General features: G+C 33.0%; 2 long non-coding RNA genes across 2 annotated transcripts; both read right to left on the bottom strand.

Moving 5' to 3' along the window:
* Window positions 1-978: 978 nt before the first annotated feature.
* LOC125772251 (uncharacterized) lies at window positions 979-23,403 on the bottom strand. Its single transcript, XR_007419454.1, has 3 exons — window positions 23,337-23,403; window positions 20,100-21,383; window positions 979-1,397 (listed from the first exon to the last, which is right to left on the bottom strand). It is a non-coding gene; the product is annotated as an uncharacterized LOC125772251 (long non-coding RNA).
* On the bottom strand, window positions 9,659-13,346 carry LOC125772252 (uncharacterized). Its single transcript, XR_007419455.1, has 3 exons — window positions 12,493-13,346; window positions 11,250-11,778; window positions 9,659-10,203 (listed from the first exon to the last, which is right to left on the bottom strand). It is a non-coding gene; the product is annotated as an uncharacterized LOC125772252 (long non-coding RNA).
* Window positions 23,404-25,074: the final 1,671 nt, after the last annotated feature.

Raw genomic sequence — 25,074 nt, 5'->3', positions numbered from 1 at the left:
TGGCTACATTTTCTTCTTGGACGGCCATGCTCTGAGATGTCTGTGTCGGAAGTTATTCGAGAAACCAAGTTCCATACCCTGTTTGAGAAAATGTAAAATTTTCCACATTTTTGACCAATTTAGCAAAATTTTAAAAATTGAAGTATTTTAATGCGAGTTTGTTGCAATAAGTTTCTTTTCACTCAAATAATGCTTTAAGTTAAATAAAAAATAAAAAATCAGAAAAAAATTTACAAAAATTTTCCAACTCGAAAATTTCATAAGGCTTACCCCTTACGTTTTTTTTTGGGAAATTTTGCAAAAAAATTTAAATTGATTTATTTTAATGAAAATTGGTTGCAATGTGTTTCTTTTCACTCAAGTAATGCTTTTAATTAAAAAAAGAGTGAAAAATAATAAAAAAAATCGAAAAATTCAAAAAAATCAAAATTTACCAAGGCTCATTTTTGCACCAAGTTTTGCCTATAACTCTATCGGTATTCAACGGATCGCCAATTTTTAACCTGTGGTCGGTAGATGACACCAACGGCTACATTTTCTTCTTGGACGGCCATGCTCTGAGATGTCTGTGTCGGAAGTTATTCGAGAAACCAAGTTCCATACCCTGTTTGAGAAAATGTAAAATTTTCCTCATTTTTGTACCAACTTTTGCCTATAACTCGGTCGATATCCAACGTATCGCCAATCTTTAACCTGTGGTCGATAGATGGCATCAATGGCTACATTTTCTTCTTGGACGGCCATGCTCTGAGATGTCTGTGTCGGAAGTTATTCGAGATACCAAGTTCCATACCCTGTTTGAGAAAATGTAAAATTTTCCACATTTTTGACCAATTTAGCAAAATTTTAAAAATTGAAGTATTTTAATGCGAGTTTGTTGCAATAAGTTTCTTTTCACTCAAATAATGCTTTAAGTTAAATAAAAAATAAAAAATCAGAAAAAAATTTTCAACTCGAAAATTTCATAAGGCTTACCCCTTACGTTTTTTTTGGGAAATTTTGCAAAAAAATTTAAATTGATTTATTTTAATGCCAATTGGTTGCAATGTGTTTCTTTTCACTCAAGTAATGCTTTTAATTAAAAAAAGAGTGAAAAATAATAAAAAAAATCGAAAAATTCAAAAAAATAAAAATTTACCAATGCTCATTTTTGCACCAAGTTTTGCCTATAACTCGGTCGATATCCAACGTATCGCCAATCTTTAACTTGTGGTCGATAGATGGCACCAATGGCTACATTTTCTTCTTGAACGGCCATGCTCTCAGATATCTGTGTCGGAAGTTATTCGAGAAACCAAGTTCCATACCCTGTTTGAGAAAATGTAAAATTTTCCTCATTTTTGCACCAAGTTTTGCCTATAACTCGGTCGGTATCCAACGTATCGCCAATCTTTAACCTGTGGTCGATAGATGGCACCAATGGCTACATTTTCTTCTTGGACGGCCATGCTCTGAGATGTCTGTGTCGGAAGTTATTCGAGATACCAAGTTCCATACCCTGTTTGAGAAAATGTAAAATTTTCCACATTTTTGACCAATTTAGCAAAATTTTAAAAATTGAAGTATTTTAATGCGAGTTTGTTGCAATAAGTTTCTTTTCACTCAAATAATGCTTTAAGTTAAATAAAAAATAAAAAATCAGAAAAAAATTTACAAAAATTTTTCAACTCGAAAATTTCATAAGGCTTACCCCTTACGTTTTTTTTTGGGAAATTTTGCAAAAAAATTTAAATTGATTTATTTTAATGCCAATTGGTTGCAATGTGTTTCTTTTCACTCAAGTAATGCTTTTAATTAAAAAAAGAGTGAAAAATTATAAAAAAAATCGAAAAATTCAAAAAAATAAACATTTACCAAGGCTCATTTTCGCACCAAGTTTTGCCTATAACTCGGTCGGTATCCAACGTATCGCCAATCTTTAACCTGTGATCGATAGATGGCATCAATGGCTACATTTTCTTCTTGGACGGCCATGCTCTGAGATGTCTGTGTCGGAAGTTATTCGAGAAACCAAGTTCCATACCCTGTTTGAGAAAATGTAAAATTTTCCTCATTTTTGCACCAACTTTTGCCTATAACTCGGTCGATATCCAACGTATCGCCAATCTTTAACCTGTGGTCGATAGATGGCACCAATGGCTACATTTTCTTCTTGGACGGCCATGCTCTGAGATGTCTGTGTCGGAAGTTATTCGAGAAACCAAGTTCCATACCCTGTTTGAGAAAATGTAAAATTTTCCACATTTTTGACCAATTTAGCAAAATTTTAAAAATTGAAGTATTTTAATGCGAGTTTGTTGCAATAAGTTTCTTTTCACTCAAATAATGCTTTAAGTTAAATAAAAAATAAAAAATCAGAAAAAAATTTACAAAAATTTTTCAACTCGAAAATTTCATAAGGCTTACCCCTTACGTTTTTTTGGGGAAATTTTGCAAAAAAATTTAAATTGATTTATTTTAATGCCAATTGGTTGCAATGTGTTTCTTTTCACTCAAGTAATGCTTTTAATTAAAAAAAGAGTGAAAAATAATAAAAAAAATCGAAAAATTCACAAAAATAAAAATTTACCAAGGCTCATTTTTGCACCAAGTTTTGCCTATAACTCGGTCGGTATCCAACGTATCGCCAATCTTTAACTTGTGATCGATAGATGGCACCAATGGCTACATTTTCTTCTTGGACGGCCATGCTCTGAGATGTCTGTGTCGGAAGTTATTCGAGAAACCAAGTTCCATACCCTGTTTGAGAAAATGTAAAATTTTCCTCATTTTTGCACCAACTTTTGCCTATAACTCGGTCGATATCCAACGTATCGCCAATCTTTAACCTGTGGTCGATAGATGGCACCAATGGCTACATTTTCTTCTTGGACGGCCATGCTCTGAGATGTCTGTGTCGGAAGTTATTCGAGAAACCAAGTTCCATACCCTGTTTGAGAAAATGTAAAATTTTCCACATTTTTGACCAATTTAGCAAAATTTTAAAAATTGAAGTATTTTAATGCGAGTTTGTTGCAATAAGTTTCTTTTCACTCAAATAATGCTTTAAGTTAAATAAAAAATAAAAAATCAGAAAAAAATTTACAAAAATTTTTCAACTCGAAAATTTCATAAGGCTTACCCTTTACGTTTTTTTGGGGAAATTTTGCAAAAAAATTTAAATTGATTTATTTTAATGCCAATTGGTTGCAATGTGTTTCTTTTCACTCAAGTAATGCTTTTAATTAAAAAAAGAGTGAAAAATAATAAAAAAAATCGAAAAATTCAAAAAAATCAAAATTTACCAAGGCTCATTTTTGCACCAAGTTTTGCCTATAACTCTATCGGTATTGAACGGATCGCCAATTTTTAACCTGTGGTCGGTAGATGACACCAACGGCTACATTTTCTTCTTGGACGGCCATGCTCTGAGATGTCTGTGTCGGAAGTTATTCGAGAAACCAAGTTCCATACCCTGTTTGAGAAAATGTAAAATTTTCCTCATTTTTGTACCAACTTTTGCCTATAACTCGGTCGATATCCAACGTATCGCCAATCTTTAACCTGTGGTCGATAGATGGCATCAATGGCTACATTTTCTTCTTGGACGGCCATGCTCTGAGATGTCTGTGTCGGAAGTTATTCGAGATACCAAGTTCCATACCCTGTTTGAGAAAATGTAAAATTTTCCACATTTTTGACCAATTTAGCAAAATTTTAAAAATTGAAGTATTTTAATGCGAGTTTGTTGCAATAAGTTTCTTTTCACTCAAATAATGCTTTAAGTTAAATAAAAAATAAAAAATCAGAAAAAAATTTACAAAAATTTTTCAACTCGAAAATTTCATAAGGCTTACCCCTTACGTTTTTTTGGGAAATTTTGCAAAAAAATTTAAATTGATTTATTTTAATGCCAATTGGTTGCAATGTGTTTCTTTTCACTCAAGTAATGCTTTAAATTAATAAAAGAGTGAAAAATAATAAAAAAAATCGAAAAATTCAAAAAAATAAAAATTTACCAAGGCTCATTTTTGCACCAAGTTTTGCCTATAACTCGGTCGGTATCCAACGTATCGCCAATCTTTAACTTGTGGTCGATAGATGGCATCAATGGCTACATTTTCTTCTTGGACGGCCATGCTCTGAGATGTCTGTGTCGGAAGTTATTCGAGAAACCAAGTTCCATACCCTGTTTGAGAAAATGTAAAATTTTCCTCATTTTTGCACCAACTTTTGCCTATAACTCGGTCGGTATCCAACGTATCGCCAATCTTTAACCTGTGGTCGATAGATGGCACCAATAGCTACATTTTCTTCTTGGACGGCCATGCTCTGAGATGTCTGTGTCGGAAGTTATTCGAGAAACCAAGTTCCATACCCTGTTTGAGAAAATGTAAAATTTTCCACATTTTTGACCAATTTAGCAAAATTTTAAAAATTGAAGTATTTTAATGCGAGTTTGTTGCAATAAGTTTCTTTTCACTCAAATAATGCTTTAAGTTAAATAAAAAATAAAAAATCAAAAAAAAAATTACAAAAATTTTTCAACTCGAAAATTTCATAAGGCTTACCCCTTACGTTTTTTTTGGGAAATTTTGCAAAAAAATTTAAATTGATTTATTTTAATGCCAATTGGTTGCAATGTGTTTCTTTTCACTCAAGTAATGCTTTTAATTAAAAAAAGAGTGAAAAATAATAAAAAAAATCGAAAAATTCAAAAAAATAAAAATTTACCAAGGCTCATTTTTGCACCAAGTTTTGCCTATAACTCGGTCGGTATCCAACGTATCGCCAATCTTTAACTTGTGATCGATAGATGGCACCAATGGCTACATTTTCTTCTTGGACGGCCATGCTCTGAGATGTCTGTGTCGGAAGTTATTCGAGAAACCAAGTTCCATACCCTGTTTGAGAAAATGTAAAATTTTCCTCATTTTTGCACCAACTTTTGCCTATAACTCGGTCGATATCCAACGTATCGCCAATCTTTAACCTGTGGTCGATAGATGGCACCAATGGCTACATTTTCTTCTTGGACGGCCATGCTCTGAGATGTCTGTGTCGGAAGTTATTCGAGAAACCAAGTTCCATACCCTGTTTGAGAAAATGTAAAATTTTCCACATTTTTGACCAATTTAGCAAAATTTTAAAAATTGAAGTATTTTAATGCGAGTTTGTTGCAATAAGTTTCTTTTCACTCAAATAATGCTTTAAGTTAAATAAAAAATAAAAAATCAGAAAAAAATTTACAAAAATTTTTCAACTCGAAAATTTCATAAGGCTTACCCCTTACGTTTTTTTGGGGAAATTTTGCAAAAAAATTTAAATTGATTTATTTTAATGCCAATTGGTTGCAATGTGTTTCTTTTCACTCAAGTAATGCTTTTAATTAAAAAAAGAGTGAAAAATTATAAAAAAATCGAAAAATTCAAAAAAATAAAAATTTACCAATGCTCATTTTTGCACCAAGTTTTGCCTATAACTCGGTCGATATCCAACGTATCGCCAATCTTTAACTTGTGTTCGATAGATGGCACCAATGGCTACATTTTCTTCTTGGACGGCCATGCTCTGAGATGTCTGTGTCGGAAGTTATTCGAGAAACCAAGTTCCATACCCTGTTTGAGAAAATGTAAAATTTTCCTCATTTTTGCACCAAGTTTTGCCTATAACTCGGTCGATATCCAACGTATCGCCAATCTTTAACTTGTGGTCGATAGATGGCACCAATGGCTACATTTCTTCTTGGACGGCCATGCTCTGAGATGTCTGTGTCGGAAGTTATTCGAGAAACCAAGTTCCATACCCTGTTTGAGAAAATGTAAAATTTTCCATATTTTTGATCAATTTAGCAAAATTTTAAAAATTGAAGTATTTTAATGCGAGTTTGTTGCAATAAGTTTCTTTTCACTCAAATAATGCTTTAAGTTAAATAAAAAATAAAAAATCAGAAAAAAATTTACAAAAATTTTTCAACTCGAAAATTTCATAAGGCTTACCCCTTACGTTTTTTTGGGAAATTTTGCAAAAAAATTTAAATTGATTTATTTTAATGCCAATTGGTTGCAATGTGTTTCTTTTCACTCAAGTAATGCTTTTAATTAAAAAAAGAGTGAAAAATTATAAAAAATCGAAAAATTCAAAAAACTAAAAATTTACCAAGGCTCATTTTCGCACCAAGTTTTGCCTATAACTCGGTCGGTATCCAACGTATCGCCAATCTTTAACCTGTGATCGATAGATGGCACCAATGGCTACATTTTCTTCTTGGACGGCCATGCTCTGAGATGTCTGTGTCGGAAGTTATTCGAGAAACCAAGTTCCATACCCTGTTTGAGAAAATGTAAAATTTTCCTCATTTTTGCACCAACTTTTGCCTATAACTCGGTCGATATCCAACGTATCGCCAATCTTTAACCTGTGGTCGATAGATGGCACCAATGGCTACATTTTCTTCTTGGACGGCCATGCTCTGAGATGTCTGTGTCGGAAGTTATTCGAGAAACCAAGTTCCATACCCTGTTTGAGAAAATGTAAAATTTTCCACATTTTTGCACCAAGTTTTGCCTATAACTCGGTCGATATCCAACGTATCGCCAATCTTTAACCTGTGGTCGATAGATGGCACCAATGGCTACATTTTCTTCTTGGACGGCCATGCCCTTAGATGTCTGTGCCAGAAGTTATTCGAGGAACCAAGTTCCATACCCTGTTTGAGAAAATGTAAAATTTTCCACATTTTTAAGCAATTTAGCAAAATTTTAAAAATTGAAGTATTTTAATGCGAGTTTGTTGCAATAAGTTTCTTTTCACTCAAATAATGCTTTAAGTTAAATAAAAAATAAAAAATCAAAAAAAAAATTACAAAAATTTTTCAACTCGAAAATTTCATAAGGCTTACCCCTTACGTTTTTTTTGGGAAATTTTGCAAAAAAATTTAAATTGATTTATTTTAATGCCAATTGGTTGCAATGTGTTTCTTTTCACTCAAGTAATGCTTTTAATTAAAAAAAGAGTGAAAAATTATAAAAAAATCGAAAAATTCAAAAAAATAAAAATTTACCAATGCTCATTTTTGCACCAAGTTTTGCCTATAACTCGGTCGATATCCAACGTATCGCCAATCTTTAACTTGTGGTCGATAGATGGCACCAATGGCTACATTTTCTTCTTGGACGGCCATGCTCTGAGATGTCTGTGTCGGAAGTTATTCGAGAAACCAAGTTCCATACCCTGTTTGAGAAAATGTAAAATTTTCCTCATTTTTGCACCAACTTTTGCCTATAACTCGGTCAGTATCCAACGTATCGCCAATCTTTAACCTGTGGTCGGTAGATGGCACCAATGGCTAAATTTTCTTCTTGGACGGCCATGCCCTTAGATGTCTGTGCCAGAAGTTATTCGAGGAACCAAGTTCCATACCCTGTTTGAGAAAATGTAAAATTTTCCTCATTTTTGCACCAACTTTTACCTATAACTCGGTCGGTATCCAACGTATCGCCAATCTTTAACTTGTGGTCGATAGATGGCACCAATGGCTACATTTTCTTCTTGGACGGCCATGCTCTCAGATGTCTGTGTCGGAAGTTATTCGAGAAACCAAGTTCCATACCCTGTTTGAGAAAATGTAAAATTTTCCACATTTTTGACCAATTTAGCAAAATTTTAAAAATTGAAGTATTTTAATGCGAGTTTGTTGCAATAAGTTTCTTTTCACTCAAATAATGCTTTAAGTTAAATAAAAAATAAAAAATCAGAAAAAAATTTACAAAAATTTTTCAACTCGAAAATTTCATAAGGCTTACCCCTTACGTTTTTTTTGGGAAATTTTGCAAAAAAATTTAAATTGATTTATTTTAATGCCAATTGGTTGCAATGTGTTTCTTTTCACTCAAGTAATGCTTTTAATTAAAAAAAGAGTGAAAAATAATAAAAAAAATCGAAAAATTCAAAAAAATAAAAATTTACCAATGCTCATTTTTGCACCAAGTTTTGCCTATAACTCGGTCGGTATCTAACGTATCGCCAATCTTTAACCTGTGGTCGATAGATGGCACCAATGGCTACATTTTCTTCTTGGACGGCCATGCTCTGAGATGTCTGTGTCGGAAGTTATTCGAGAAACCAAGTTCCATACCCTGTTTGAGAAAATGTAAAATTTTCCTCATTTTTGCACCAACTTTTGCCTATAACTCGGTCGGTATCCAACGTATCGCCAATCTTTAACTTGTGGTCGATAGATGGCACCAATGGCTACATTTTCTTCTTGGACGGCCATGCTCTGAGATGTCTGTGTCGGAAGTTATTCGAGAAACCAAGTTCCATACCCTGTTTGAGAAAATGTAAAATTTTCCACATTTTTGACCAATTTAGCAAAATTTTAAAAATTGAAGTATTTTAATGCGAGTTTGTTGCAATAAGTTTCTTTTCACTCAAATACTGCTTTAAGTTAAATAAAAAATAAAAAATCAGAAAAAAATTTACAAAAATTTTTCAACTCGAAAATTTCATAAGGCTTACCCCTTACGTTTTTTTTGGGAAATTTTGCAAAAAAAATTAATTTGATTTATTTTAATGCCAATTGGTTGCAATGTGTTTCTTTTCACTCAAGTAATGCTTTAAATTAAAAAAAGAGTGAAAAATTATAAAAAAATCGAAAAATTCAAAAAAATGAAAATTTACCAATGCTCATTTTTGCACCAAGTTTTGCCTATAACTCGGTCGATATCCAACGGATTACCAATCTTTAACTTGTGGTCGATAGATGGCACCAATGGCTACATTTTCTTCTTGGACGGCCATGCCCTCAGATGCCTGTGCCAGAAGTTATTCGAGAAACCAAGTTCCATACCCTGTTTGAGGAAATATAAAATTTTCCTCATTTTTGCACCAACTTTGGCTATAACTCGGTCGGTATCCAACGTATCGCCAATCTTTAACCTGTGGTCGATAGATGGCACCAATGGCTACATTTTCTTCTTGGACGGCCATGCCCTCAGAAGTCTGTGCATGAAGTTATTCGAGGAACCAAGTTCCATACCCCGTTTGAGAAAATGTAAAATTTTCCTCATTTTTGCACCAACTTTTGCCTATAACTCGGTCGGTATCCAACGTATCGCCAATCTTTAACCTGTGGTCGATAGATGGCACCAATGGCTACATTTTCTTCTTGGACAGCCATGCTCTCAGGTGTCGGTGCCAGAAGTTATGCGAGGATCCAAGTTCCTTACCCTGTTTGAGAAAATGTAAAATGTTTCTCATTTTTGCACCAAGTTTTGCCTATAACTCGGTCGGTATCCAACGGATTACCAATCTTTAACTTGTGGTCGATAGATGGCACCAATGGCTACATTTTCTTCTTGGACGGCCATGCCCTTAGATGTCTGTGCCAGAAGAGATTCGAGGAACCAAGTTCCATACCCTGTTTGAGAAAATGTAAAATTTTCCACATTTTTAAGCAATTTAGCAAAATTTTAAAAATTGAAGTATTTTAATGCGAGTTTGTTGCAATAAGTTTCTTTTCACTCAAATAATGCTTTAAGTTAAATAAAAAATAAAAAATCAGAAAAAAATTTACAAAAATTTTTCAACTCGAAAATTTCATAAGGCTTACCCCTTACGTTTTTTTTGGGAAATTTTGCAAAAAAATTTAAATTGATTTATTTTAATGCCAATTGGTTGCAATGTGTTGCTTTTCACTCAAGTAATGCTTTAAATTAAAAAAAGAGTGAAAAATTATAAAAAAATCGAAAAATTCAAAAAAATAAAAATTTACCAATGCTCATTTTTGCACCAAGTTTTGCCTATAACTCAGTCGATATCCAACGTATCGCCAATCTTTAACTTGTGGTCGATAGATGGCACCAATGGCTAAATTTTCTTCTTGGACGGCCATGCTCTCAGATGTCTGTGTCGGAAGTTATTCGAGAAACCAAGTTCCATACCCTGTTTGAGAAAATGTAAAATTTTCCTCATTTTTGCACCAACTTTTGCCTATAACTCGGTCGGTATCCAACGTATCGCCAATCTTTAACCTGTGGTCGATAGATGGCACCAATGGCTAAATTTTCTTCTTGGACGGCCATGCCCTTAGATGTCTGTGCCAGAAGTTATTCGAGGAACCAAGTTCCATACCCTGTTTGAGAAAATGTAAAATTTTCCTCATTTTTGCACCAACTTTTACCTATAACTCGGTCGGTATCCAACGTATCGCCAATCTTTAACCTGTGGTCGATAGATGGCACCAATGGCTACATTTTCTTCTTGGACGGCCATGCTCTGAGATGTCTGTGTCGGAAGTTATTCGAGAAACCAAGTTCCATACCCTGTTTGAGAAAATGTAAAATTTTCCACATTTTTAAGCAATTTAGCAAAATTTTAAAAATTGAAGTATTTTAATGCGAGTTTGTTGCAATAAGTTTCTTTTCACTCAAATAATGCTTTAAGTTAAATAAAAAATAAAAAATCAGAAAAAAATTTACAAAAATTTTTCAACTCGAAAATTTCATAAGGCTTACCCCTTACGTTTTTTTGGGAAATTTTGCAAAAACATTTAAATTGATTTATTTTAATGCCAATTGGTTGCAATGTGTTTCTTTTCACTCAAGTAATGCTTTAAATTAAAAAAAGAGTGAAAAATTATAAAAAAATCGAAAAATTCAAAAAAATGAAAATTTACCAAGGCTCATTTTAGCACCAAGTTTTGCCTATAACTCGGTCGGTATCCAACGGATTACCAATCTTTAACTTGTGGTCGATAGATGGCACCAATGGCTACATTTTCTTCTTGGACGGCCATGCCCTTAGATGTCTGTGCCAGAAGAGATTCGAGGAACCAAGTTCCATACCCTGTTTGAGAAAATGTAAAATTTTCCACATTTTTGACCAATTTAGCAAAATTTTAAAAATTGAAGTATTTTAATGCGAGTTTGTTGCAATAAGTTTCTTTTCACTCAAATAATGCTTTAAGTTAAATAAAAAATAAAAAATCAGAAAAAAATTTAAAAAAAATTTTAAACTCGTAAATTTCATAAGGCTTACCCCTTACGTTTTTTTTGGGAAATTTTGCAAAAAAATTTAAATTGATTTATTTTAATGCCAATTGGTTGCAATGTGTTTCTTTTCCTCAAGTAATGCTTTAAATAAAAAAAAGAGTGAAAAATTATAAAAAAATCGAAAGATTCAAAAAAATAAAAATTTACCAATGCTCATTTTTGCACCAAGTTTTGCCTTTAACTCGGTCGATATCCAACGTATCGCCAATCTTTAACTTGTGGTCGATAGATGGCACCAATGGCTACATTTTCTTCTTGGACGGCCATGCTCTCAGATGTCTGTGTCGGAAGTTATTCGAGAAACCAAGTTCCATACCCTGTTTGAGAAAATGTAAAATTTTCCTCATTTTTGCACCAACTTTTGCCTATAACTCGGTCGGTATCCAACGTATCGCCAATCTTTAACCTGTGGTCGATAGATGGCACCAATGGCTACATTTTCTTCTTGGACGGCCATGCTCTGAGATGTCTGTGTCGGAAGTTATTCGAGAAACCAAGTTCCATACCCTGTTTGAGAAAATGTAAAATTTTCCTCATTTTTGCACCAACTTTTGCCTATAACTCGGTCGGTATCCAACGTATCGCCAATCTTTAACCTGTGGTCGATAGATGGCACCAATGGCTAAATTTTCTTCTTGGACGGCCATGCCCTTAGATGTCTGTGCCAGAAGTTATTCGAGGAACCAAGTTCCATACCCTGTTTGAGAAAATGTAAAATTTTCCTCATTTTTGCACCAACTTTTACCTATAACTCGGTCGGTATCCAACGTATCGCCAATCTTTAACTTGTGGTCGATAGATGGCACCAATGGCTAAATTTTCTTCTTGGACGGCCATGCTCTGAGATGTCTGTGTCGGAAGTTATTCGAGAAACCAAGTTCCATACCCTGTTTGAGAAAATGTAAAATTTTCCACATTTTTGACCAATTTAGCAAAATTTTAAAAATTGAAGTATTTTAATGCGAGTTTGTTGCAATAAGTTTCTTTTCACTCAAATAATGCTTTAAGTTAAATAAAAAATAAAAAATCAGAAAAAAATTTACAAAAATTTTTCAACTCGAAAATTTCATAAGGCTTACCCCTTACGTTTTTTTTGGGAAATTTTGCAAAAAAATTTAAATTGATTTATTTTAATGCCAATTGGTTGCAATGTGTTTCTTTTCACTCAAGTAATGCTTTTAATTAAAAAAAGAGTGAAAAATTATAAAAAAATCGAAAAATTCAAAAAAATAAAAATTTACCAATGCTCATTTTTGCACCAAGTTTTGCCTATAACTCGGTCGATATCCAACGTATCGCCAATTTTTAACTTGTGGTCGATAGATGGCACCAATGGCTACATTTTCTTCTTGGACGGCCATGCTCTGAGATGTCTGTGTCGGAAGTTATTCGAGAAACCAAGTTCCATACCCTGTTTGAGAAAATGTAAAATTTTCCTCATTTTTGCACCAACTTTTACCTATAACTCGGTCAGTATCCAACGTATCGCCAATCTTTAACCTGTGGTCGATAGATGGCACCAATGGCTACATTTTCTTCTTGGACGGCCATGCCCTTAGATGTCTGTGCCAGAAGTTATTCGAGAAACCAAGTTCCATACCCTGTTTGAGAAAATGTAAAATTTTCCTCATTTTTGCACCAAGTTTTGCCTATAACTCGGTCGATATCCAACGTATCGCCAATCTTTAACTTGTGGTCGATAGATGGCACCAATGGCTACATTTTCTTCTTGGACGGCCATGCTCTCAGATGTCTGTGTCGGAAGTTATTCGAGAAACCAAGTTCCATACCCTGTTTGAGAAAATGTAAAATTTTCCACATTTTTGACCAATTTAGCAAAATTTTAAAAATTGAAGTATTTTAATGCGAGTTTGTTGCAATAAGTTTCTTTTCACTCAAATAATGCTTTAAGTTAAATAAAAAATAAAAAATCAGAAAAAAATTTACAAAAATTTTTCAACTCGAAAATTTCATAAGGCTTACCCCTTACGTTTTTTTTGGGAAATTTTGCAAAAAAATTTAAATTGATTTATTTTAATGCCAATTGGTTGCAATGTGTTTCTTTTCACTCAAGTAATGCTTTAAATTAAAAAAAGAGTGAAAAATTATAAAAAAATCGAAAAATTCAAAAAAATGAAAATTTACCAATGCTCATTTTTGCACCAAGTTTTGCCTATAACTCGGTCGATATCTAACGTATCGCCAATCTTTAACCTGTGGTCGATAGATGGCACCAATGGCTAAATTTTCTTCTTGGACGGCCATGCTCTGAGATGTCTGTGTCGGAAGTTATTCGAGAAACCAAGTTCCATACCCTGTTTGAGAAAATGTAAAATTTTCCACATTTTTGACCCAATTTAGCAAAATTTTAAAAATTGAAGTATTTTAATGCGAGTTTGTTGCAATAAGTTTCTTTTCACTCAATAATGCTTTAAGTTAAATAAAAAATAAAAAATCAGAAAAAAATTTACAAAAATTTTTCAACTCGAAAATTTCATAAGGCTTACCCCTTACGTTTTTTTTTGGGAAATTTTGCAAAAAAATTTAAATTGATTTATTTTAATGCCAATTGGTTGCAATGTGTTTCTTTTCACTCAAGTAATGCTTTAAATTAAAAAAAGAGTGAAAAATTATAAAAAAAATCGAAAAATTCAAAAAAATAAAAATTTACCAATGCTCATTTTTGCACCAAGTTTTGCCTATAACTCGGTCGGTATCCAACGTATCGCCAATCTTTAACCTGTGGTCGATAGATGGCACCAATGGCTACATTTTCTTCTTGGACGGCCATGCTCTGAGATGTCTGTGTCGAAGTTATTCGAGAAACCAAGTTCCATACCCTGTTTGAGAAAATGTAAAATTTTCCACATTTTTGACCAATTTAGAAAAATTTAAAAATTGAAGTATTTTAATGCGAGTTTGTTGCAATAAGTTTCTTTTCACTCAAATAATGCTTTAAGTTAAATAAAAAATAAAAAATCAGAAAAAAATTTACAAAAATTTTTCAACTCGAAAATTTCATAAGGCTTACCCCTTACGTTTTTTTGGGAAATTTTGCAAAAAAATTTAAATTGATTTATTTTAAATGCCAATTGGTTGCAATGTGTTTCTTTTCACTCAAGTAATGCTTTAAATTAAAAAAAAGAGTGAAAAAATAATAAAAAAAATCGAAAAATTCCAAAAATAAAAATTTACAAAGGGCTCATTTTTGCACCAAGTTTTGCCTATAACTCGGTCGGTATCTAACGTATCGCCAATCTTTAACCTGTGGTCGATAGATGGCACCAATGGCTAAATTTTCTTCTTGGACGGGCCATGCTCTCAGATGTCTGTGTCGGAAGTTATTCGAGAAACCAAGTTCCATACCCTGTTTGAGAAATGTAAAATTTTCCACATTTTTGACCAATTTAGCAAAATTTTAAAAATTGAAGTATTTTAATGCGAGTTTGTTGCAATAAGTTTCTTTTCACTCAAATAATGCTTTAAGTTAAATAAAAAATAAAAAATCAGAAAAAAATTTACAAAAATTTTTCAACTCGAAAATTTCATAAGGCTTACCCCTTACGTTTTTTTGGGAAATTTTGCAAAAAAATTTAAATTGATTTATTTTAATGCCAATTGGTTGCAATGTGTTTCTTTTTCACTCAAGTAATGCTTTTAATTAAAAAAAGAGTGAAAAATTATAAAAAAATCGAAAAATTCAAAAAAATAAAAAATTTACCAATGCTCATTTTTGCACCAAGTTTTGCCTATAACTCGGTCGGTATCTAACGTATCGCCAATCTTTAACCTGTGGTCGATAGATGGCACCAATGGCTACATTTTCTTCTTGGACGGCCATGCTCTCAGATGTCTGTGTCGGAAGTTATTCGAGAAACCAAGTTCCATACCCTGTTTGAGAAAATGTAAAATTTTCCACATTTTTAAGCAATTTAGCAAAATTTTAAAAGTTGAAGTATTTTAATGCGAGTTTGTTGCAATAAGTTTCTTTTCACTCAAATAATGCTTTAAGTTAAATAAAAAATAAAAAATCAGAAAAAAATTTACAAAAATTTTTCAACTCGAAAATTTCATAAGGCTTACCCCTTACGTTTTTTTTTGGGAAATTTTGCAAAAAAATTTAAATTGATTTATTTTAATGCCAATTGGTTGCAATGTGTTTCTTTTCACTCAAGTAATGCTTTTAATTAAAAAAAGAGTGAAAAATTATAAAAAAATCGAAAAATTCAAAAAAATAAAAATTTACCAATGCTCATTTTTGCACCAAGTTTTGCCTATAAACTCGGTCGGTATCTAACGTATCGCAATCTTAACCTGTGGTCGATAGATGGCACCAATGGCTACATTTTCTTCTTGGACGGCCATGCTCTGAGATGTCTGTGTCGGAAGTTATTCGAGAAACCAAGTTCCATACCCTGTTTGAGAAAATGTAAAATTTTCCTCATTTTTGCACCAACTTTTGCCTATAACTCGGTCAGTATCCAACGTATCGCCAATCTTTAACCTGTGGTCGATAGATGGCACCAATGGCTACATTTTCTTCTTGGACGGCCATGCCCTTAGATGTCTGTGCCAGAAGTTATTCGAGAAACCAAGTTCCATACCCTGTTTGAGAAAATGTAAAATTTTCCTCATTTTTGCACCAAGTTTTGCCTATAACTCGGTCGATATCCAACGTATCGCCAATCTTTAACTTGTGGTCGATAGATGGCACCCAATGGCTAAATTTTCTTCTTGGACGGCCATGCTCTCAGATGTCTGTGTCGGAAGTTATTCGAGAAACCAAGTTCCATACCCTGTTTGAGAAAATGTAAAATTTTCCACATTTTTGACCAATTTAGCAAAATTTTAAAAATTGAAGTATTTTAATGCGAGTTTGTTGCAATAAGTTTCTTTTCACTCAAATAATGCTTTAAGTTAAATAAAAAATAAAAAATCAGAAAAAAATTTACAAAAATTTTTCAACTCGAAAATTTCATAAGGCTTACCCCTTACGTTTTTTTTGGGAAATTTTGCAAAAAAATTTAAATTGATTTATTTTAATGCCAATTGGTTGCAATGTGTTTCTTTTCACTCAAGTAATGCTTTTAATTAAAAAAAGAGTGAAAAATTATAAAAAAATCGAAAAATTCAAAAAAATAAAAATTTACCAATGCTCATTTTTGCACCAAGTTTTGCCTATAACTCGGTCGATATCCAACGTATCGCCAATTTTTAACTTGTGGTCGATAGATGGCACCAATGGCTACATTTTCTTCTTGGACGGCCATGCTCTGAGATGTCTGTGTCGGAAGTTATTCGAGAAACCAAGTTCCATACCCTGTTTGAGAAAATGTAAAATTTTCCTCATTTTTGCACCAACTTTTACCTATAACTCGGTCAGTATCCAACGTATCGCCAATCTTTAACCTGTGGTCGATAGATGGCACCAATGGCTACATTTTCTTCTTGGACGGCCATGCCCTTAGATGTCTGTGCCAGAAGTTATTCGAGAAACCAAGTTCCATACCCTGTTTGAGAAAATGTAAAATTTTCCTCATTTTTGCACCAAGTTTTGCCTATAACTCGGTCGATATCCAACGTATCGCCAATCTTTAACTTGTGGTCGATAGATGGCACCAATGGCTACATTTTCTTCTTGGACGGCCATGCTCTCAGATGTCTGTGTCGGAAGTTATTCGAGAAACCAAGTTCCATACCCTGTTTGAGAAAATGTAAAATTTTCCACATTTTTGACCAATTTAGCAAAATTTTAAAAATTGAAGTATTTTAATGCGAGTTTGTTGCAATAAGTTTCTTTTCACTCAAATAATGCTTTAAGTTAAATAAAAAATAAAAAATCAGAAAAAAATTTACAAAAATTTTTCAACTCGAAAATTTCATAAGGCTTACCCCTTACGTTTTTTTTGGGAAATTTTGCAAAAAAATTTAAATTGATTTATTTTAATGCCAATTGGTTGCAATGTGTTTCTTTTCACTCAAGTAATGCTTTAAATTAAAAAAAGAGTGAAAAATTATAAAAAAATCGAAAAATTCAAAAAAATGAAAATTTACCAATGCTCATTTTTGCACCAAGTTTTGCCTATAACTCGGTCGATATCTAACGTATCGCCAATCTTTAACCTGTGGTCGATAGATGGCACCAATGGCTAAATTTTCTTCTTGGACGGCCATGCTCTGAGATGTCTGTGTCGGAAGTTATTCGAGAAACCAAGTTCCATACCCTGTTTGAGAAAATGTAAAATTTTCCACATTTTTGACCAATTTAGCAAAATTTTAAAAATTGAAGTATTTTAATGCGAGTTTGTTGCAATAAGTTTCTTTTCACTCAAATAATGCTTTAAGTTAAATAAAAAATAAAAAATCAGAAAAAAATTTACAAAAATTTTTCAACTCGAAAATTTCATAAGGCTTACCCCTTACGTTTTTTTTGGGAAATTTTGCAAAAAAATTTAAATTGATTTATTTTAATGCCAATTGGTTGCAATGTGTTTCTTTTCACTCAAGTAATGCTTTAAATTAAAAAAAGAGTGAAAAATTACAAAAAAATCGAAAAATTCAAAAAAATAAAAATTTACCAATGCTCATTTTTGCACCAAGTTTTGCCTATAACTCGGTCGGTATCTAACGTATCGCCAATCTTTAACCTGTGGTCGATAGATGGCACCAATGGCTACATTTTCTTCTTGGACGGCCATGCTCTGAGATGTCTGTGTCGGAAGTTATTCGAGAAACCAAGTTCCATACCCTGTTTGAGAAAATGTAAAATTTTCCTCATTTTTGCACCAACTTTTGCCTATAACTCGGTCGATATCCAACGTATCGCCAATCTTTAACTTGTGGTCGATAGATGGCACCAATGGCTAAATTTTCTTCTTGGACGGCCATGCTCTCAGATGTCTGTGTCGGAAGTTATTCGAGAAACCAAGTTCCATACCCTGTTTGAGAAAATGTAAAATTTTCCACATTTTTGACCAATTTAGCAAAATTTTAAAAATTGAAGTATTTTAATGCGAGTTTGTTGCAATAAGTTTCTTTTCACTCAAATAATGCTTTAAGTTAAATAAAAAATAAAAAATCAGAAAAAAATTTACAAAAATTTTTCAACTCGAAAATTTCATAAGGCTTACCCCTTACGTTTTTTTTGGGAAATTTTGCAAAAAAATTTAAATTGATTTATTTTAATGCCAATTGGTTGCAATGTGTTTCTTTTCACTCAAGTAATGCTTTAAATTAAAAAAAGAGTGAAAAATTATAAAAAAATCGAAAAATTCAAAAAAATGAAAATTTACCAAGGCTCATTTTTGCACCAACTTTTGCCTATAACTCGATCGGTATCCAACGGATTACCAATCTTTAACTTGTGGTCGATAGATGGCACCAATGGCTACATTTTCTTCTTGGACGGCCATGCCCTCAGATGTCTGTGCCAGAAGTTATTCGAGGAACCAAGTTCCATACCCTGTTTGAGGAAATATAAAATTTTCCTCATTTTTGCACCAACTTTGGCTATAACTCGGTCGGTATTTTCTCGGCTACATTTTCTTCTTGGACGGCCATGCCCTCAGAAGTCTGTGCATGAAGTTATTCGAGGAACCAAGTTCCATACCCCGTTTGAGAAAATGTAAAATTTTCCTCATTTTTGCACCAAGTTTTGCCTTATGCAACGTTTCGCCAATCTTTAACTTGTGGTCGATAGATGGCACCAATGGCTAAATTTTCTTCTTGGACGGCCATGCTCTGAGATGTCTGTGTCGGAAGTTATTCGAGAATCCAAGTTCCATACCCTGTTTGAGAAAATGTAAAATTTTCCTCATTTTTGCACCAACTTTTACCTATAACTCGGTCGGTATCCAACGTATCGCCAATCTTTAACTTGTGGTCGATAGATGGCACCAATGGCTACATTTTCTTCTTGGACGGCCATGCTCTGAGATGTCTGTGTCGGAAGTTATTCGAGAAACCAAGTTCCATACCCTGTTTGAGAAAATGTAAAATTTTCCACATTTTTGACCAATTTAGCAAAATTTTAGAAATTGAAGTATTTTAATGCGAGTTTGTTGCAATAAGTTTCTTTTCACTCAAATAATGCTTTAAGTTAAATAAAAAATAAAAAATCAGAAAAAAATTTACAAAAATTTTTCAACTCGAAAATTTCATAAGGCTTACCCCTTACGTTTTTTTTGGGAAATTTTGCAAAAAAATTTAAATTGATTTATTTTAATGCCAATTGGTTGCAATGTGTTTCTTTTCACTCAAGTAATGCTTTTAATTAAAAAAAGAGTAAAAATAATAAAAAAATCGAAAAATTCAAAAAAATAAAAATTTACCAATGCTCATTTTTGCACCAGTGGCTCATTGATAGATGGCGCCAATGGCTACATTTTCTTCTTGGACGGCCATGCCCTCAGATGTCTGTGCCAGAAGTTATTCGAGGAACCAAGTTCCATACCCTGTTTGACAAAATGTAAAATTTTCCTCATTTTTGCACCAACTTTTGCCTATAACTCGGTCGGTATCCAACGTATCGCCAATCTTTAACTTGTGGTCGATAGATGGCACCAATGGCTAAATTTTCTTCTTGGACGGCCATGCCCTTAGATGTCTGTGCCAGAAGTTATTCGAGGAACCAAGTTCCATACCCTGTTTGAGAAAATGTAAAATTTTCCACATTTTTAAGCAATTTAGCAAAATTTTAAAAATTGAAGTATTTTAATGCGAGTTTGTTGCAATAAGTTTCTATTCACTCAAATAATGCTTTAAGTTAAATAAAAAATAAAAAATCAGAAAAAAATTTACAAAAATTTTTCAACTCGAAAATTTCATAAGGCTTACCCCTTACGTTTTTTTTTGGAAATTTTGCAAAAAAATTTAAATTGATTTATTTTAATGCCAATTGGTTGCAATGTGTTTCTTTTCACTCAAGTAATGCTTTTAATTAAAAAAAGAGTGAAAAATTATAAAAAAATCGAAAAATTCAAAAAAATAAAAATTTACCAATGCTCATTTTTGCACCAAGTTTTGCCTATAACTCGGTCGATATCCAACGTATCGCCAATTTTTAACTTGTGGTCGATAGATGGCACCAATGGCTACATTTTCTTCTTGGACGGCCATGCCCTTAGATGTCTGTGCCAGAAGTTATTCGAGAAACCAAGTTCCATACCCTGTTTGAGAAAATGTAAAATTTTCCTCATTTTTGCACCAAGTTTTGCCTATAACTCGGTCGATATCCAACGTATCGCCAATCTTTAACTTGTGGTCGATAGATGGCACCAATGGCTACATTTTCTTCTTGGACGGCCATGCTCTCAGATGTCTGTGTCGGAAGTTATTCGAGAAACCAAGTTCCATACCCTGTTTGAGAAAATGTAAAATTTTCCTCATTTTTGCACCAACTTTTACCTATAACTCGGTCAGTATCCAACGTATCGCCAATCTTTAACCTGTGGTCGATAGATGGCACCAATGGCTACATTTTCTTCTTGGACGGCCATGCCCTTAGATGTCTGTGCCAGAAGTTATTCGAGAAACCAAGTTCCATACCCTGTTTGAGAAAATGTAAAATTTTCCTCATTTTTGCACCAAGTTTTGCCTATAACTCGGTCGATATCCAACGTATCGCCAATCTTTAACTTGTGGTCGATAGATGGCACCAATGGCTAAATTTTCTTCTTGGACGGCCATGCTCTCAGATGTCTGTGTCGGAAGTTATTCGAGAAACCAAGTTCCATACCCTGTTTGAGAAAATGTAAAATTTTCCACATTTTTGAGCAATTTAGCAAAATTTTAAAAATTGAAGTATTTTAATGCGAGTTTGTTGCAATAAGTTTCTTTTCACTCAAATAATGCTTTAAGTTAAATAAAAAATAAAAAATCAGAAAAAAATTTACAAAAATTTTTCAACTCGAAAATTTCATAAGGCTTACCCCTTACGTTTTTTTTGGGAAATTTTGCAAAAAAAATTAAATTGATTTATTTTAATGCCAATTGGTTGCAATGTGTTTCTTTTCACTCAAGTAATGCTTTTAATTAAAAAAAGAGTGAAAAATTATAAAAAAATCGAAAAATTCAAAAAAATAAAAATTTACCAATGCTCATTTTTGCACCAAGTTTTGCCTATAACTCGGTCGGTATCTAACGTATCGCCAATCTTTAACCTGTGGTCGATAGATGGCACCAATGGCTACATTTTCTTCTTGGACGGCCATGCTCTGAGATGTCTGTGTCGGAAGTTATTCGAGAAACCAAGTTCCATACCCTGTTTGAGAAAATGTAAAATTTTCCTCATTTTTGCACCAACTTTTGCCTATAACTCGGTCGATATCCAACGTATCGCCAATCTTTAACCTGTGGTCGATAGATGGCACCAATGGCTACATTTTCTTCTTGGACGGCCATGCTCTGAGATGTCTGTGTCGGAAGTTATTCGAGAAACCAAGTTCCATACCCTGTTTGAGAAAATGTAAAATTTTCCACATTTTTGACCAATTTAGCAAAATTTTAAAAATTGAAGTATTTTAATGCGAGTTTGTTGCAATAAGTTTCTTTTCACTCAAATAATGCTTTAAGTTAAATAAAAAATAAAAAATCAGAAAAAAAATTACAAAAATTTTTCAACTCGAAAATTTCATAAGGCTTACCCCTTACGTTTTTTTTGGGAAATTTTGCAAAAAAATTTAAATTGATTTATTTTAATGCCAATTGGTTGCAATGTGTTTCTTTTCACTCAAGTAATGCTTTTAATTAAAAAAAGAGTGAAAAATAATAAAAAAAATCGAAAAATTCCAAAAAATAAAAATTTACCAAGGCTCATTTTTGCACCAAGTTTTGCCTATAACTCGGTCGGTATCTAACGTATCGCCAATCTTTAACCTGTGGTCGATAGATGGCACCAATGGCTAAATTTTCTTCTTGGACGGCCATGCTCTCAGATGTCTGTGTCGGAAGTTATTCGAGAAACCAAGTTCCATACCCTGTTTGAGAAAATGTAAAATTTTCCACATTTTTGACCAATTTAGCAAAATTTTAAAAATTGAAGTATTTTAATGCGAGTTTGTTGCAATAAGTTTCTTTTCACTCAAATAATGCTTTAAGTTAAATAAGAAATAAAAAATCAGAAAAAAATTTACAAAAATTTTTCAACTCGAAAATTTCATAAGGCTTACCCCTTACGTTTTTTTTGGGAAATTTTGCAAAAAAATTTAAATTGATTTATTTTAATGCCAATTGGTTGCAATGTGTTTCTTTTCACTCAAGTAATGCTTTTAATTAAAAAAAGAGTGAAAAATTATAAAAAAATCGAAAAATTCAAAAAAATAAAAATTTACCAATGCTCATTTTTGCACCAAGTTTTGCCTATAACTCGGTCGGTATCTAACGTATCGCCAATCTTTAACCTGTGGTCGATAGATGGCACCAATGGCTAAATTTTCTTCTTGGACGGCCATGCTCTGAGATGTCTGTGTCGGAAGTTATTCGAGAAACCAAGTTCCATACCCTGTTTGAGAAAATGTAAAATTTTCCTCATTTTTGCACCAAGTTTTGCCTATAACTCGGTCAGTATCCAACGTATCGCCAATCTTTAACCTGTGGTCGATAGATGGCACCAATGGCTACATTTTCTTCTTGGACGGCCATGCCCTTAGATGTCTGTGCCAGAAGTTATTCGAGAAACCAAGTTCCATACCCTGTTTGAGAAAATGTAAAATTTTCCTCATTTTTGCACCAAGTTTTGCCTATAACTCGGTCGATATCCAACGTATCGCCAATCTTTAACTTGTGGTCGATAGATGGCACCAATGGCTACATTTTCTTCTTGGACGGCCATGCTCTCAGATGTCTGTGTCGGAAGTTATTCGAGGAACCAAGTTCCATACCCTGTTTGAGAAAATGTAAAATTTTCCACATTTTTAAGCAATTTAGCAAAATTTTAAAAGTTGAAGTATTTTAATGCGAGTTTGTTGCAATAAGTTTCTTTTCACTCAAATAATGCTTTAAGTTAAATAAAAAATAAAAAATCAAAAAAAAATTTACAAAAATTTTTCAACTCGAAAATTTCATAAGGCTTACCCCTTACGTTTTTTTTGGGAAATTTTGCAAAAAAATTTAAATTGATTTATTTTAATGCCAATTGGTTGCAATGTGTTTCTTTTCACTCAAGTAATGTTTTTAATTAAAAAAAGAGTGAAAAATTATAAAAAAATCGAAAAATTCAAAAAAATAAAAATTTACCAATGCTCATTTTTGCACCAAGTTTTGCCTATAACTCGGTCGGTATCTAACGTATCGCCAATCTTTAACTTGTGGTCGATAGATGGCACCAATGGCTACATTTTCTTCTTGGACGGCCATGCTCTGAGATGTCTGTGTCGGAAGTTATTCGAGAAACCAAGTTCCATACCCTGTTTGAGAAAATGTAAAATTTTCCACATTTTTAAGCAATTTAGCAAAATTTTAAAAGTTGAAGTATTTTAATGCGAGTTTGTTGCAATAAGTTTCTTTTCACTCAAATAATGCTTTAAGTTAAATAAAAAATAAAAAATCAAAAAAAAATTTACAAAAATTTTTCAACTCGAAAATTTCATAAGGCTTACCCCTTACGTTTTTTTTGGGAAATTTTGCAAAAAAATTTAAATTGATTTATTTTAATGCCAATTGGTTGCAATGTGTTTCTTTTCACTCAAGTAATGTTTTTAATTAAAAAAAGAGTGAAAAATTATAAAAAAATCGAAAAATTCAAAAAAATAAAAATTTACCAATGCTCATTTTTGCACCAAGTTTTGCCTATAACTCGGTCGGTATCTAACGTATCGCCAATTTTTAACTTGTGGTCGATAGATGGCACCAATGGCTACATTTTCTTCTTGGACGGCCATGCTCTGAGATGTCTGTGTCGGAAGTTATTCGAGAAACCAAGTTCCATACCCTGTTTGAGAAAATGTAAAATTTTCCTCATTTTTGCACCAACTTTTGCCTATAACTCGGTCAGTATCCAACGTATCGCCAATCTTTAACCTGTGGTCGATAGATGGCACCAATGGCTACATTTTCTTCTTGGACGGCCATGCCCTTAGATGTCTGTGCCAGAAGTTATTCGAGAAACCAAGTTCCATACCCTGTTTGAGAAAATGTAAAATTTTCCTCATTTTTGCACCAAGTTTTGCCTATAACTCGGTCGATATCCAACGTATCGCCAATCTTTAACTTGTGGTCGATAGATGGCACCAATGGCTACATTTTCTTCTTGGACGGCCATGCTCTCCGATGTCTGTGTCGGAAGTTATTCGAGAAACCAAGTTCCATACCCTGTTTGAGAAAATGTAAAATTTTCCACATTTTTGAGCAATTTAGCAAAATTTTAAAAATTGAAGTATTTTAATGCGAGTTTGTTGCAATAAGTTTCTTTTCACTCAAATAATGCTTTAAGTTAAATAAAAAATAAAAAATCAGAAAAAAATTTACAAAAATTTTTCAACTCGAAAATTTCATAAGGCTTACCCCTTACGTTTTTTTTGGGAAATTTTGCAAAAAAAATTAAATTGATTTATTTTAATGCCAATTGGTTGCAATGTGTTTCTTTTCACTCAAGTAATGCTTTTAATTAAAAAAAGAGTGAAAAATTATAAAAAAATCGAAAAATTCAAAAAAATAAAAATTTACCAAGGCTCATTTTTGCACCAAGTTTTGCCTATAACTCGGTCGGTATCTAACGTATCGCCAATCTTTAACCTGTGGTCGATAGATGGCACCAATGGCTACATTTTCTTCTTGGACGGCCATGCTCTGAGATGTCTGTGTCGGAAGTTATTCGAGAAACCAAGTTCCATACCCTGTTTGAGAAAATGTAAAATTTTCCTCATTTTTGCACCAACTTTTGCCTATAACTCGGTCGATATCCAACGTATCGCCAATCTTTAACCTGTGGTCGATAGATGGCACCAATGGCTACATTTTCTTCTTGGACGGCCATGCTCTGAGATGTCTGTGTCGGAAGTTATTCGAGAAACCAAGTTCCATACCCTGTTTGAGAAAATGTAAA

The sequence above is a fragment of the Anopheles funestus genome, chromosome 3RL (genome assembly GCF_943734845.2).
Source record: "Anopheles funestus chromosome 3RL, idAnoFuneDA-416_04, whole genome shotgun sequence".
NCBI classification, from domain to species: domain Eukaryota; kingdom Metazoa; phylum Arthropoda; class Insecta; order Diptera; family Culicidae; genus Anopheles; species Anopheles funestus.
The sequence above is the reverse complement of the archived record's forward strand: the minus strand, read 5'-3'. Positions and strand labels throughout refer to the sequence as shown.